The 13,868-nt window shown below is 53.1% G+C and overlaps 1 protein-coding gene across 5 annotated transcripts in view; it reads left to right on the forward strand.

Annotated features, from left to right (window-relative positions):
• KCNIP1 (potassium voltage-gated channel interacting protein 1) overlaps positions 1-13,868 on the forward strand; it is a 339,834-nt gene that overhangs the window by 240,889 nt on the left and 85,077 nt on the right. The gene's annotated exons all lie outside the window — the stretch shown is intronic.

The following is a 13,868-nucleotide window of genomic DNA, read 5'->3' on the forward strand; positions in this document are numbered from 1 at the left end:
GACCTGGGGGAACACCCCTGCACAGAAGGGAAGGAGAAAATCCAAAGCACTCTCTACTTCTACAGATCTCCTTCCGCCCCCGGGCGCGCCTAGTCTGTTTGGATACCCCTCCCACTTTGAGCAAGTCTAACATGCATCCAGCAATGCTGTTCTACTTGTGTATATAGAACCGCTTTCTAGCCACTGTCCCCAGATTTAAAGCTTTAGCCAGAATCCTGGGCAGCGGGGTGTCTCCTTCTGCCTTCTCTTCCAATGATTTCTGGAATGCAAAGCATTCTTTCAGAAAGCAATAATAGAGAGCAAGTGGCAGGGGACCTGGGCAGCACATCTGGGAGGCAGCGCAGAGCCCTGGAGACTGGGCTGGGCTTCAAGCATCCCAGACCATGCAGACCTCCAGAGAGTGAGAGCAGTCCCAATGTGGGGACAGTCCCCCATCCCTCGCCGGAGGGAACAAAACAAAAGAAGCCCATAGCGTAGTGAGCGGCGGGATGAGGGGCATGGGATAAGTGAGGTCAGAGAGGACGCTGGCCTGGGCCTGCGGTTCTTGCACCACAGGGTAAGGAGTTTGGAAGTCCCTGGAACGTTTGAAGCCGAGGAAGGATGTGGCCACTTGTAGCTGTTGCAGCGGATGGCCTGCATCCGTGCCAGGAGCTATGTTCAGCATGTTCTGCTCTTTACTTCCTTCAATCCTTAGAATCACCATGTCCTCGAGGTCTGAGCTCCTATATTTAGGGAACAGGGAAACTGGGGCTCGGGAACGCTGTCTCAGGCTCCCCAGCTGTTAAATGCAGAAGCTGAATGTCATGCTCAGGACTTGGAGACTTCTGGCACTTAGCTCTTCTGAGCAGAGCGTGCTGACTTTCCAAAGGGGGCAGGGAGGTTACCCTGCTGGCTCTCACTCCACCCTGAGCAGGTGTCACTGCTCCAGCCTATACCCCTGGGAACCAGCGGAGGAGGCATGGGTGCTGCTGGGAGGGAGGTCCTGGAGCAGTTGCTGTAAGCAGAGAAGTTCCACGTCCAACTAACGGAGCTGGGCCAGGGACTGGGTCCCTCCCCCAGGGATGGGCAGGCATGCGGAGGGGCTGCTGCTGCTGTCCCTGACCCAGCTCCTCTGGGCTTCCCTGCCCTGCTGTGGCCAAGACAGATGTCAGAAGTTGGCCTTGGTAGGGCTGCAGATTGGCAGGCCTGGGTGGCACGTTGCAGGGAGCTCAGCACACGGGTTGCGTGTAGTCATGTTAATCTTTGGGGGGCTGGGGTTGTGATGGCTACTTCAGCATCTGAAAACCCTCCTTGGTTTGAGAATGTCTTCCATCTTTGCATTCAATGGGAGACAAAGTCCACCTCCCTCTTGAGAAGTCTAGAACATCGGATATTCACTTTCCCAGCCTCCCTTGCAGCTAGCATGTGGGCACGTGTCCTTGTCCCAAGGCACTTGGGAGCCAGAGTCAGAGAGGCAGGTGACTTACCAGGAAGAAGGTAACTGCTGTCTGTAGCAGGAGCTGTGGCCCGTGTTCTCCCAGGGGGCCATTGTAGGCTGCGCCCTGGCTCTGCCCGACTTTCCTCTGTGTGTGTATGCATGTGGACTGCGCAGGGAGGACAGTCAGGAACAGGACCCTGCCTCCAGCATTTTCCCTTAGCTAACCATTTGTTCAGTGGCTCTCACAGAATGCTACTGTTACAGAGCTCTTAACATGAGGGAAAAAAAATCATTTTATAATGAAGAGAGAAGATCTATATCTCCAGGCCTGGTTCTCTGGCCATCCAGGTCATTAATCCCCCTTGGGCTTCAGCAGCCCGAGGCCCAGGCTGACATCCACTGGCCCTGCCTGGGACGGAACCCTCATGGGGCTGTCCGCTGAGGCACATTCCCCTGAACTGTGAGCTCCCCCGCTTCTTGAGCCTCCTCAAGCAAATTTCTTCTGCCTGTGGCGAATCGCCTGCCCTCCCTCATCAGAACGAGCAGTAGGTCTGTCTGAGCCACACTAGCTTAGGGTAAGAATGTTCCAGACCACCAGCCCCTATGCCCAAGAAGTTGGCTACTGCTTTGTGTAACTCCAAACTGTGCTGGCAAAGGGCTAAGGTCACTGCAAGTCCCAGAGAGATGACAAAGCTTCAGGTCCTCCTGCCACTGCCCAGGAGCCTGGCTGGCACCATGGAGCATGTACCCAAGGCCTGGGGCAGCTTGTGGGCCTCAGGCATCCATCCACCAAAGCCTACATACAGCACTTCGAGTTGACCTGAAGACAGCACTCAGCGTGTCTGCTCTGAATCAGCCTGTGGTGCTTAGCTCTCCCTGGGTGACGCGCAGAAAGGCTTGACTTGCCAGAGCCGAGGGGGAAGCTCCCTTCCCGCCCCCTGCCCTCATAGCCCCACCAAGCACAGAAGCCCAGGCTGGGGAATTGCTCGTGTTTCGAGGGATGTGGCTGGAGAGGAGAGACTAGACTGCAGAGCCCAGGGGCCCGAGAAGCCTCAGCAGCATGGGAATGTCAGGTGGCCTCTCTCTCTCCGGTAAATATAAGAGCTTTTCATTAAAAAGTCTTCCTCCCAGGTGCCATGCCTGCTCTAACCTCATAGGTAGGAAGATTCTGGCCTGGCCCACCTTCCTTCCTCTCCCCACTTGCAGAGAAGCACATGCGGATGTCCTGCCTTCGCCATCACCCCCCACCACAGGGATCACACCAGGAAATGAAAATGCTGCCAAGAGAGTCTCTGTGGTGGCCTTTGGCTCACATGGGGCAAGTACTGGGCCCGGTGACTTCCCAGGCAGCATGTTCATCACCCTCTGTGGCCAGCCACACCCCTCACCCTCCTCCCAAACACACAGGCTGCCTCCTTCCTCCCTGAGAGGTCGGACAAACCATCCCACGGGCCGCTGTGAGCCTGACTCCCCTTATACACAAGCTATGGCTTTTCATCCTCGTAACAACACCTGTACCCAATATCCCCATTTGTACAAGTGGGAAAACTGAGGCTCAGAAAGGGCAAGATCTTCCAAATTGCATAGGAAGAGGTGTTCGAGCTAGAATTTCAACTGCAGTCCTTCTGGCTCCAGAGGTTTGAGGTGTTTTCCTCCCTGACCACAATGCTCCCCATAAGACTCCCTGAGGAAACTGTTAGAAATACTGCTAGGGGTGGGGAGATCAATAAAACGTGTACTAAAGAAGGAGGCACTTATTTCTTCATAAGTGTCATGAAAAGCAACATGGGGTATTTTCCATGGCCGGGATCTGAGATCGGAAGCCGTGATTTAACGCTCCCACTCCAGGCCCCGTTGTCCCACCAAGACGCCCATGATTACATGAATATTTACACACACACATTGATGCAGTGCATACGTTTCTGAAAATGGCGTTTCCCTTCGAGGGGAGCTCAAGGTTAATTTGCACGATTCATGTTTGGTGTTTCTGAGCAAGGCAGGTTCGGCCCCCAGCCCCCATCGGGGATCTCTGGCCAAGCACTGAGGGTGGCACAGAAAACCGGTCCTTGGCCTCCTCCCCTCCTTCCAGACCTGCTGTCTGGCACTGGGGGCGCCCCAGACTGGAGCCCACCCAGTGCTCCTGACAGGCACCCCTCACCCCCAGCCCCGCCGAGCGCTTCCATCCATCACGCCGCAGGCTGACTCCAGAATGCAAAATCATTTCATCCCTCCTTCCTCCCTCCCACCTCCAGCATCTATGGATTTGCTGTTCAGAAAACATCTGTTCCCTCCTTCACCCCTGACACGTGCATCGATCTTGTGCTCGCCTGGCTGCTGCTCAGGCTCACTGCCTGGGAAACCGACACTCGCTCCTGACCCCATACATGTCTGGAGGCTCTGAGCCAACAGGGTACAGGCCGGCCAGGAGAGTCTGACAAGGGGAGTCACAGGGTGAGGGGGAGCTCTTGTCCATGCAAGGACCTTCTGGCTGAGATCCTAGGTCAGATCCAGAAGGAAAGAGGTAGATCAGATGGGTAAGTCAGAAACTCTTGGCAGGCTAGGGAGCTACTGTCTGGAAACCTGCCCTACCTAGTGTTAGAGGAAGCCTGGACAGCCAAGGCCCCCTCTCCCCCACTGCCCCCTTCAGTTCAGAGACCCATCTCCCTGCAGGGAGAGTGAGGAAGGGTCAGTCAGTGGGAGGTCCTGCAGCTGCGAAGCCATCACAGTCCAGAGGTGGTCGTCAAGATACCTTTGTCGCTATGCCTCTTCCATCCCTCCAGCTAGCCTGGTCCCCTTGCCATGGCCCAGTCATGTCAGACTCCTCCTCAGGGCCTTGCCTGGGCCTCGCCCTGTAGGACGGTACCAGCACTCGGGACTGCCACTTCCACCCCCCCCCATTCCCACTCCCACAACATTCCCGGCACTGTCACATCTAGGAGGAACACTGAATGTACACCCAGACCGAGTTGTGAAATGTATTAAACCTAAGCCTGAGAAAGGGAAGCCATGCAGCTTCTGTTCCCTCTTCTGTGACCAGGGTCATTCCGTGAGATAAAGGCTGAGACAGGACCTCGCGTGTGTAGCTCACAGGACAGGTAGTCTCCTCCTCTGGGAAATGGACATCGTGATTCCTCCCCCACCCTGGCAGCTATGAGGATGAAGGCAAAGAACTTCTGGGAGAATGTGAGCACCTGTGCCAGGCACACAGTAGGTGCTCAGAAGGCTCAGAAGACGCTGAGAGTGTCGCCCCGGGGTGACAGGCAGACCCCAGGTCCCAGGAGTGGGCTTCGGGGATCAAGGGCAAAAACTGAGCCTTGGTGATTAGTCTCCGCCATTCTCCATATCAAAGGCTTTTCAAAAGCAGCTGGAGACCCAAAGAGGCACTTTCCCAGATGGAATTTTTTTTAAAAAAAACAACAACACAGAATTATCTCCCTGTGCAGAAGGAGATCCGTCTTCCCTAGCACAGACCCACCAGTCCCTGAACTGCTGATTTACTTATTTTCCCTAATTCCTCAGGAGCAAAAGAAAAGGCTCTGACGCTGGGGGCCAGTAAGGGCACAGACCTGGAGGTATCCCAACTCCAGCACTGACCAGCTGGGGACTGCGGTCGGGGCTGCTGGCCCAGAGCCCCAGTCCTGACCCAAGGACAGCATCGCTGTGCACCTGCACTCACAGCTCCCTGACGGCAGCAGCCATGGTGGCCAGTGTGCACCGCCCCCCCAGCCGGCACACTCATGACACAGCAGTTCAGGGGTGCACCTCCCCTTCATAGCCCACCCTCAGGACAGGACAGCCAGCCAGGCAGCAGTTCTCACTTAGCTCCGGGCCCTCCCCTGCAGCAGAGGCCGTGCACTCCTTTTCTTCTGTCCTTCTGCCCATTTCCCAGCCCTGGCTCACCTGGATAGATAAGAATCTGAACCTCTTGATAAGACAAGCATCTAAATCAAGGCTTAAAGCAGTGAGGGAAAGAAGATATCCCAGGGTATCAGTAGGGGGAGAGCCTCAGAAAACACTAGAAAAACCCTGAAATCAAGCCCTGACCAACAAAAGCCACCTGAATTGCTGAATCATTAATTCTTCTGTAATTATGGTTCTCTCTTCCAATCCTGTATCTCTTTCCAACAAAGGAGGCCTCTTCTGGGCTTCAGCCCACCCCTTGGCACTTCCTTGCAAGGCTTTGAAGAATGCTTTGAAGAGAATCTACCCATCTCTGTGCACCCATCCCTTGGCCCAGGCTGCCAAGAACGCTGCCTCCCCCTCCCCCACCCCCGGGCATGCCTCTGCAGGGCCCCAGAAGCAGGGAGGTCAGGAGACAGAACATCGCTCTTGTACAGGACCTTGGGCCATAGGCTCTCTGGGCTCAGCTTGCACATCCTTATCACCAGAGACCGGGGCAATGAGTGAATGAAAGAAAGTGGTCAGCACAAACACATGCTGTGTCTCTTAAAATGTGAAATAATTTCTGAATTGTGATAACCCAAGGCTGGACCAGCCTCCCGGTTTGCCTCTTCTCTAGGCCATTCTCTGCTTAGTGTGGGGGTTGGAGAGAACAAGAGATGGACTCATGCAGGGGAAGAGCGCTGACTTTGAGTCAGGGCGGAGCTTATTATCCCAGGTCAGCGCTTACCAGCTGTGTAACCGCAGGCAGACAACCTGACCTCTCTAACTTCAGTTTCCGCGTGGAAAATGTCTACAGATGGGAATAGAGTTGCTGTGAGGATTCCACAGGACAACTGGGAAAAAGCACGCAGCACGGCAGCTAGCACACAGTAGGCCCTCCTCCGTGTTCCCTGGCGCGGGCTGGGAGGTGGGGAACCTGAGCCCAGACTAAACCTGGAAGAGGCCGTTCCTCTACCATGGGGAAGGGTTGTGAATCCCCACGTCTCAGACGGGCTATCCTCCTCGTGGGCTCAGGAAAAAACATTTCTTCCTCTCAAGGGGAGGACACTGGATGGGGATCAGGTCACTGGCCTCCCCTGGGCAGATCTCTCAGGGTTTCTGACTTGGCAAGAGCAGAGCCACGGAAGCCAGAAGCTTGGAGCAGTGTGGGGCTCCACCTGGTGTCTAAAGTGGGCAGTACAAGGCCAAGCTGGGAGCGTGCGGAGTGGTGCGGGGAGCCAGGCATCATTTAGAGGAGGAGGGTACCCTAGGCAGTACACACTTTACTGGATTGATACACAACAAAGTAGATAGTAAAAAACAAACACGTAGGGGAGCAAACCATAAGAGCAGAATAAAAATCAAATAGGGAAGAAACAGATTTCAGCTAGGGTGGTCGGGTATCTCCTGAAGGAAGCTGAGGCCCGCTGTGCAGGTCTCTGGGAGGAGAGCTTTTCAAACAGAAGGGACAGCCAGTGCAAGCCCAGGAGGGTGCCAGGGTCAGAGGAGAACCAAGGGGCAGGCAGAGCAACGCAGCCAGGGAGATGACAAGCAGACAAAACTCTGTCAGCTGCAGGGTCCTTGTAAGGGCTGTGGCTTTGACTCGGCGTGAGAAAGGGAGCCGGTTGAAGGTTTGGAGTACGGAAGAATCACCATTGGACTGCGCATTCACAGCATCCCTTTGGCTCCCATGACCTACAATGCGGCCCCCGGCAGAAGCGGGAACACAGGCAATGATGGTGGGCGCAGCAGGAAGGCAGCAGCGAAGGTGGGGAGCGGGCTCAGACTCTGGGAGGGTTTGAATCTAGAGCCAGCTGGGCTTGCCAACAGACCAGATTGGGGGGGCGGGGGGGGAGACAAAGAGAGAAGCCCAAGATGACCATGGGGGTTTTGGTCTGAGCAAAGGGCAGGGTGGGGTCAACATTAACTTAGGTAGGGAACATGGTAAGGAGCTCTTTGGGAGGAAGTGTCAGGAGCTCGGGTTTGGAGATGGTGAGCATGGGCGCCTCGTAGACTTCCCAGGAGAGAGGTCCGGAAGCGAGGTCCTTCCCAAACTGCAGTGCCTCGGGTCTCCCGGGCCCGACACCTGCCTGGTCCTTCCACACCTGAGGGTCTAATTTACTAGGTCTGAGCAGGGGCCCAAGATAGTGCATTTCTAGCAGGTTCCCCAGCAGTGCCACTGCTGCCAGACCGTGGACCACTCTGAGTGGCACTTCAGCGGCCAACTGCATATGTGACTCATGTTCAGGAGAAAGACCTCCGCAGGACTTAGACTCTTGGAGTCTTTGGTGCATAAATCCATGAGCCTGGAGGACGTCTCCAAGGGAGTGTGTGTCGAGAGGGAACAGAAGAGGGACAATTCCGGAGCCCTGGCCTGGCGGGGGTAAGACACTGGGCAAGGAGGAAGGACCCTGAGATGGAAAGAGCAGTGAAACAGGGGGAAAACAGGCAGAAGAGATGCTCCGGGGACCAAGGGAGAAAGGGCTTCAGAAAGGAGGGGTGATGGGCACTGTCCAGCTCTGCTGACTCGGGCGCATCTAGTCATCTGGCCTCAGAGTTAAGAGGATATATTTTGTGATTCCTTTTTTATTAAAAAATAAAAGGAGGGGCAACTAGGTGTCCCAGTTGGTTAAGCATCTGACTTGGCTTTGGCTCAGGTCGTGATTTCAGGATCATGTCAGGCTCTGTGCTCAGTACAGAATCTGCTTAAACACTCTCCCCTTCTCCCTCTGACCCTCCCCCACCCAACAAATAAATAAATCTTTTAAAAAAATAAATAAGTAAAAGGAAATACATGTCTTATGTTATATATCACATATATCCTCTATGTTATATATCATAATTATGTATTACGCTTATATAGTATCATGTATTACGTTTATGTATTGCGCTTATATTATATCATGTTTATAATATATAATCTATATTACATATTATGTATCTCCTTTTATTTTATATATTATATAATAATATACATTTCATACATTTGTATTATATGATACATATTATTTAAATAATATAGAGATATACTAAAAATAAATATGAATAAATATAATGAAACAAAAAAATAGATGTATAAATTAGAATTACAATATACATTTTTTAAAGAGGAGATTACTATCTCATAGCATTCCCCGACATCACAGTTGGGAATTGCAGCTTGAGGCCAGCAATCCTGAGCATGGACCCGGCTGTCAGGAGGCCTGCGTGGAATTCTGGGTCTGTAAGGTGGTACGTATGCAGTGTGGCCGTGGCTGGGGTGCAGGTGCCTGGGCCACAGATGGGCAGGTAGGAAAGTGAAGATGGTGAGAAGTGGCTAGTCTCTGGGTGTGTCTTTAAAGGAGAGCCGGCAGGATACACGAGCTGCCCGGATGCGGGTGTGAGGGAGACGAGTGTCAGGGAAGTCCCAGAAGTTATGTCTAAGAGACAGGGAGAAGAGTTGCCATTGAACGCCACCGGGAAGACACAAGTGCAAGCAGGTTGGAGGGAAACCTCAGGAGTCTTGTTTTATTCAGTCTTCGGGTTCCGTGAAACGTGCAGAACACAGCCGAAAGTGAGGATCTGGAGCTCAGGGGAGATCCTGGTGGCAGACGCACAGGCCGCACCTAAGCCGGCTGCCTCCTGAGCTCCCTGAGCAGTGATGGGCCAGGGAGGAGCCAGATGAGACCTGAGCCCCGAGGGCCCGCCCGTCCCTCCGGGGTGACTTCAGGGACATGCAGGGACGCGGTGGGCAGCGCGCAGAGGGCAAACAGGCCAGCTGCTCCAGGGATCCCCTTCCACGCAGGGGGATCGCGTGGAGAGACCCAAGGCCTTGGAGCCTGAGGAACTCTCCCGAGCTGCTTCCTCTCTGCAAGCAGCATTGAACATCCCCAAGGAAAGCACCAATTGAGCACCCTCTGTATGCAGAGACCTCATCCATGGTTCGACTGTATGACACAGCCACACTCCCCGACCCTGATCTCCGTAATCTGAACTCATATATTCCATCGCGGGTTTATCTCTGTTTTAAAGGAGAGGAAATGGTGGATAGCGCCCCCCTCCCCCCCAGCCCCCAACCATGATCACACAGCAAGCCAGAGTTCGAGCAGGAACAGAGGCCAGCTTTCAGAGCCATGAGGCAGGGCAGAAAGTGGGGTGGAAACCAGCATTTACTGAGCATCTCCTGTATACACTTCCTATCTACCGAGCACCCCACCCAGAGAATTAGCCACCCTGTGAAGTAAGTCAGATAATCCTCACTTCACACATGGATGAATGGAGGCTGCCACATACAAAACGACCTGTCCGAGGTCACAACTTATAAATGGTGGAGCCAGGCCTGCAAACCAGGCTGTCTGAATCCAGAGGCCACTTCCGTGTCTGTGGGTCAGGTAGGGTATTGGGGGGGGGGGGGCATGCCCTGACACCCCTGCTGTCCCCAATCCATCCACACCACCAACAGAATAATGGGTAGGATCTACTGAACAAAAACATGAGTGCCTTCAAAGCATTCGGTAAATCAGCAACATTTTTTTTTTAGATTTTATTTGTTTATTTCAGAGAGAGAGCATGCGTGCACACGAGCAGGGGGGAGGGGCAGAAGGAGAGGGAGAAGCAGACTCCAGGCTGAGCAGGAATCCCAATGTGAGGCTTGATCCCAGGAACTTGGGACAATGACCTGAGCTGAGGTTAGACCCCTTAACTCACTGAGCCACCCAGGCACCCCAATCAGCCACATTTTAAAATTAACATTATTTTTATGACAAGAACATCTACATATATTAGAATAAAGATACATACATGTCTCCCAGGCATATTCTGCTTATGTGTACTTGGTGGGAACATGGATTGGTCTGTCCTTTCCCCTACTCCCCGGCACCCTCAGAGTCCTACCAGCCAAGAACAACTGGTCCAGCCCTCCCTTTCCTACCCCTATTTTCTCCTTCTCAGACCCTAAATATCTGGCAAGGCTTCCCATTGGGAAGCTCCCAGCCCCATCTCTCTGGCCTGGATTCTTGCAGGAGACTCCTCACTGGTCTGCCCACTTCCGCCCTTGCCCCCTACTCTTGTAGTCCATTTTTCAGCCAGTAGACAAAGGGACAGTCTGCAAAATGTCAGACCACACCTCTTCTCTGCTCAGAAGCCCCCTGCCCAATGCTTTCCATCTCATTCAGAGTAAAGGTCAAAGGCCCTACAAGATCTCAACCACCCCCTTCCCCACCCACCTCAGCGCCTCTACCCAGCTCTCTGCCCCACCACTCCCTCTGCTCCAGCCATACCAGCCTCCTTTCTGTTCCATAAACATGGTGCCCACACTCCTGTCTCAGGACCTTTGCTCATGCTGTACCCTCTGCCTGGAGCACTCTTCCCCCAGCCATCCACAAGTTTCAATCTCTCACCTTCATCCCTTCAAATATCCCTTTAGGGAGACCTTCGCTGATCCCCTCTTTCAGATAACAATACCCCTCTCCCCTACCCTGCTTTTGTATTTCTCCCTGACATTTTCATCCTTTATCATACTATATACTGTAGTTGATACAGACTGATCTTCTATCTCCCTTAACCCTTATGTAAATGTAATCTCTGTGAGGGCAGCTTCATGGTCTGGTTTGTTCACTGCTGATTCCCTACCCCTAGAATGGTGGTGGTCCAAAAAAGGCCTTCAGTACATATTTGCCAAATAAATGAATGTCGGATAAAATGGTGCAGGGACTCCAGGAGAGAGATTTGTCTGTCCTCCACCCTCTCCCACTCAGCTCCAAGCAGGAAGTGAGCGATGTCCAAAGGATGAAGGAAAGTGACTGCAGGAGGTGGAGGGAGAACTCAGAGATCTCCGAGACGTCCATGGCAGGCAAGCGTTGAGATGGCTGCAGGAGGGCCCAGATGATGTCAGAGGTGTGGGTCGCATCTTCCCCAGGACAGTACCACCTGCTCCCTTCACATTTGCCCCGTGAGCCTCGTTCGGGGCTGCCTGCCCTGCAGCCATCGACGAGGGGTGTTTGGGTCAGAAAGTGCATTTGCTCCATGGCTCTGAGCCACCCCGCGCCAGGCCTATGGCTGCGCTCCCCCTGCACCCTGGGCCTTGGGTGCCTGTTCGCCACCCGCCAGAGGGCAAACCGGGCCGGGAAGGGTGAATTGCTTTGCTAAGGTCACACATCCAGCGTCTGAGACTGGAGTGCAGACAGAAGTCTCTGTCTGCGGTCTTGGCAGCTATGCAGGGACACCATCTCCTCACTCTGAGGGGCAGTTTCTGAAGATGAATGTCATAATTGCCATCTGCAGATGGTGGGTATATCACTGGAAGGCCACAGTGAGGTGGCCTCAGACCCTCCAGTAGACCTTCCTCCTCTTCTCCTGACCCCTACCCCAGGCCACCTGAAGCCTCTTTCTTTACATCCTGGTTCAGGCGCGCAGAGCAACTCGGTGGGTGGCTCCTGGGGGCGGCTGGGGGCATTTAAAGCAGTTTCTTCCTTCAGCTCCTCACAGACAGTGTGGCCATCCCTCACACAGTGAGGCTAGGGCAGTGGGAGCAGCAGCCCCCCAAGGAAGCCTCAGGAGAACCCTCACCCCCGCAAGTCTGGAGCTTTGGGTGTCTGCACTGGGAGGAGCAGTCTGACCATTCCAGATGTGTCCAGCAGAGGGCAGCAGCAGCTCGGGGAAGGCCCAGAGCCAGGCGGCTGCGGGGAGCGCATCCTCGTCTCCCCATTGCAGGTGGTTTCCTCCACGGGAGGAAGAAAGACACAGACTGAAGGGCACGCCAGGCCAAACAACCTGCTCCACCTGGGGCAGCCTACCTTTTGTTTCTTCACAGGGCGCCCCATGAGATTTCGTTTGACCAAATCCTCTCCAGCTGCTACTGTAGTTACTGATTCATAATGACAAACTGAAAGTCCTCAAGTTAAATTATCTTCGAGTTTTCCTTTCAGACCGACAGTTCGGTTTGTAGTTCAACACAACAATATCCCATACAAAACACCTATCTGTGGGATATCTCACAGCAACAAACACATGTCCTGCAGTCGGTGGTTGAAGGCTGGGTGCTGGGAGGTGGCCTCCTGGGCTGGGACCCTGACTCCACCACCAGCCATGTGGCCTTGGCAAACTACTTCATCTCCCTAAACTCACTTTTCTACTCTGTAAAATGGAACTAGTAATGGAGCCAAACACAAAGGGTTGTGTGTCGTGAGGAGTGGCTGAGGCAACGCATGGTTACACACATGGGGATTGCAGGCTAACCTCCCTCGTGTTCGGTCTGCTGTCACCTGGGGAACCCTCCTCTCCTCCCCTCTCCCCCTCTGAGCCTTTCTAATGTAAGAGTCATGCAGGTTCCCCCTCATGTACACCTGTTCGAAGGCCAGATTCCCCCAGCTCTCTACTTCTAGGATTCAGTTGGATGGGATTCATCTGTGTGTGATCAAACTCCAAAATAACATTATGTTAGACCATGAAGAGGTTTGTTTCACACACATGTAAAAGAAGGCAAGAGATGGCTGGTACAGGATTGGTGTGGCTGGTACAGATTGCTGGTACAGGTTCCCTGGTTCAGGGAACCATGAGGAACTCCAGTTTCTTCTATCTACCTGTTCTGCCAGTATCAGTTCATGGCTGCTACTTCATGGTCCAAAATGGCTGCTTGAGCACCTGCCATTAACTCCACAGATGGTGGTGGTCTGGTCTTTGATGGTGGCAGTGGATTCCATAGGGGTTTGGGGAGTAAAATCAAGAAGACTTGGTGACAGATTCACTGTGAAAATGAGGACCAGGGAGGTTTAAAGGTTCACTCCTGAGTGACTGATGTGAGACCACATGAATACTGTTGCCATCTCCTGAGACAAAGACAGTGATCCAGTGGCCAGGAGGTGGTAGGCTCTAGAGAGTCACAGTGTGCATTAGCACATCAACACTGTGAGGAAGCATGCAGAGCAGAAACCTGTCTAACCCAGTCTTGTGCTAGAAAGACGTTAGCAGGCTGCAGAAAAATCAATTAAATCTAGGTGAACTTGAGCCCAGAACTGCCATCTTGAATTTTAGGTGAACATTTGCCTTCTTGTTTAGGCTGCGTGCCCCTGGACGGTGGTGCTCCCAAACTTCAGGTCAGTGTTCAAAATTGGGTTAAAATTAATCTTGTTAAGGGAAAAGTTGACAGCAGAAGTGTTTGTTACCTCAGGCTTTTGACAATAAAGGAGTGTCCATTGCTCCACGTGCAGACCAGGGATATAAACTTAATCAAAAATGGAACATAACCTGAGGGGATAAACCTTGTTTACTAAAATCTCCTCATGTGTGCCAGTCATGTTTGTATATATTCGGGGAGAAGACTTGGTATTTAGAACGTTCAGCCCTATTTTGCCATTGCCTGAGACCCTAACACACCTTAGGCTCCGGAGAACTGCAGAGCTTGAGAATACCCTATGAGGAAAACACAGTAGTAACAGGTGCCTTGGCATGGGAGGAACATAATGGATTCTCTGCTTCCTTTGGATGTGCAGGAAACAGGCAGGGGGAGCAGTCTTTAAAGGAGAGTCTGAACTCCACCCCGGAGGAGGAGATTCCTTTTGGCTTGCAGTTGTGCAGAGGATAAAGCATTCAG

Source organism: Mustela lutreola, chromosome 5 (genome assembly GCF_030435805.1).
Source record: "Mustela lutreola isolate mMusLut2 chromosome 5, mMusLut2.pri, whole genome shotgun sequence".
In the NCBI taxonomy this organism is placed as follows: domain Eukaryota; kingdom Metazoa; phylum Chordata; class Mammalia; order Carnivora; family Mustelidae; genus Mustela; species Mustela lutreola.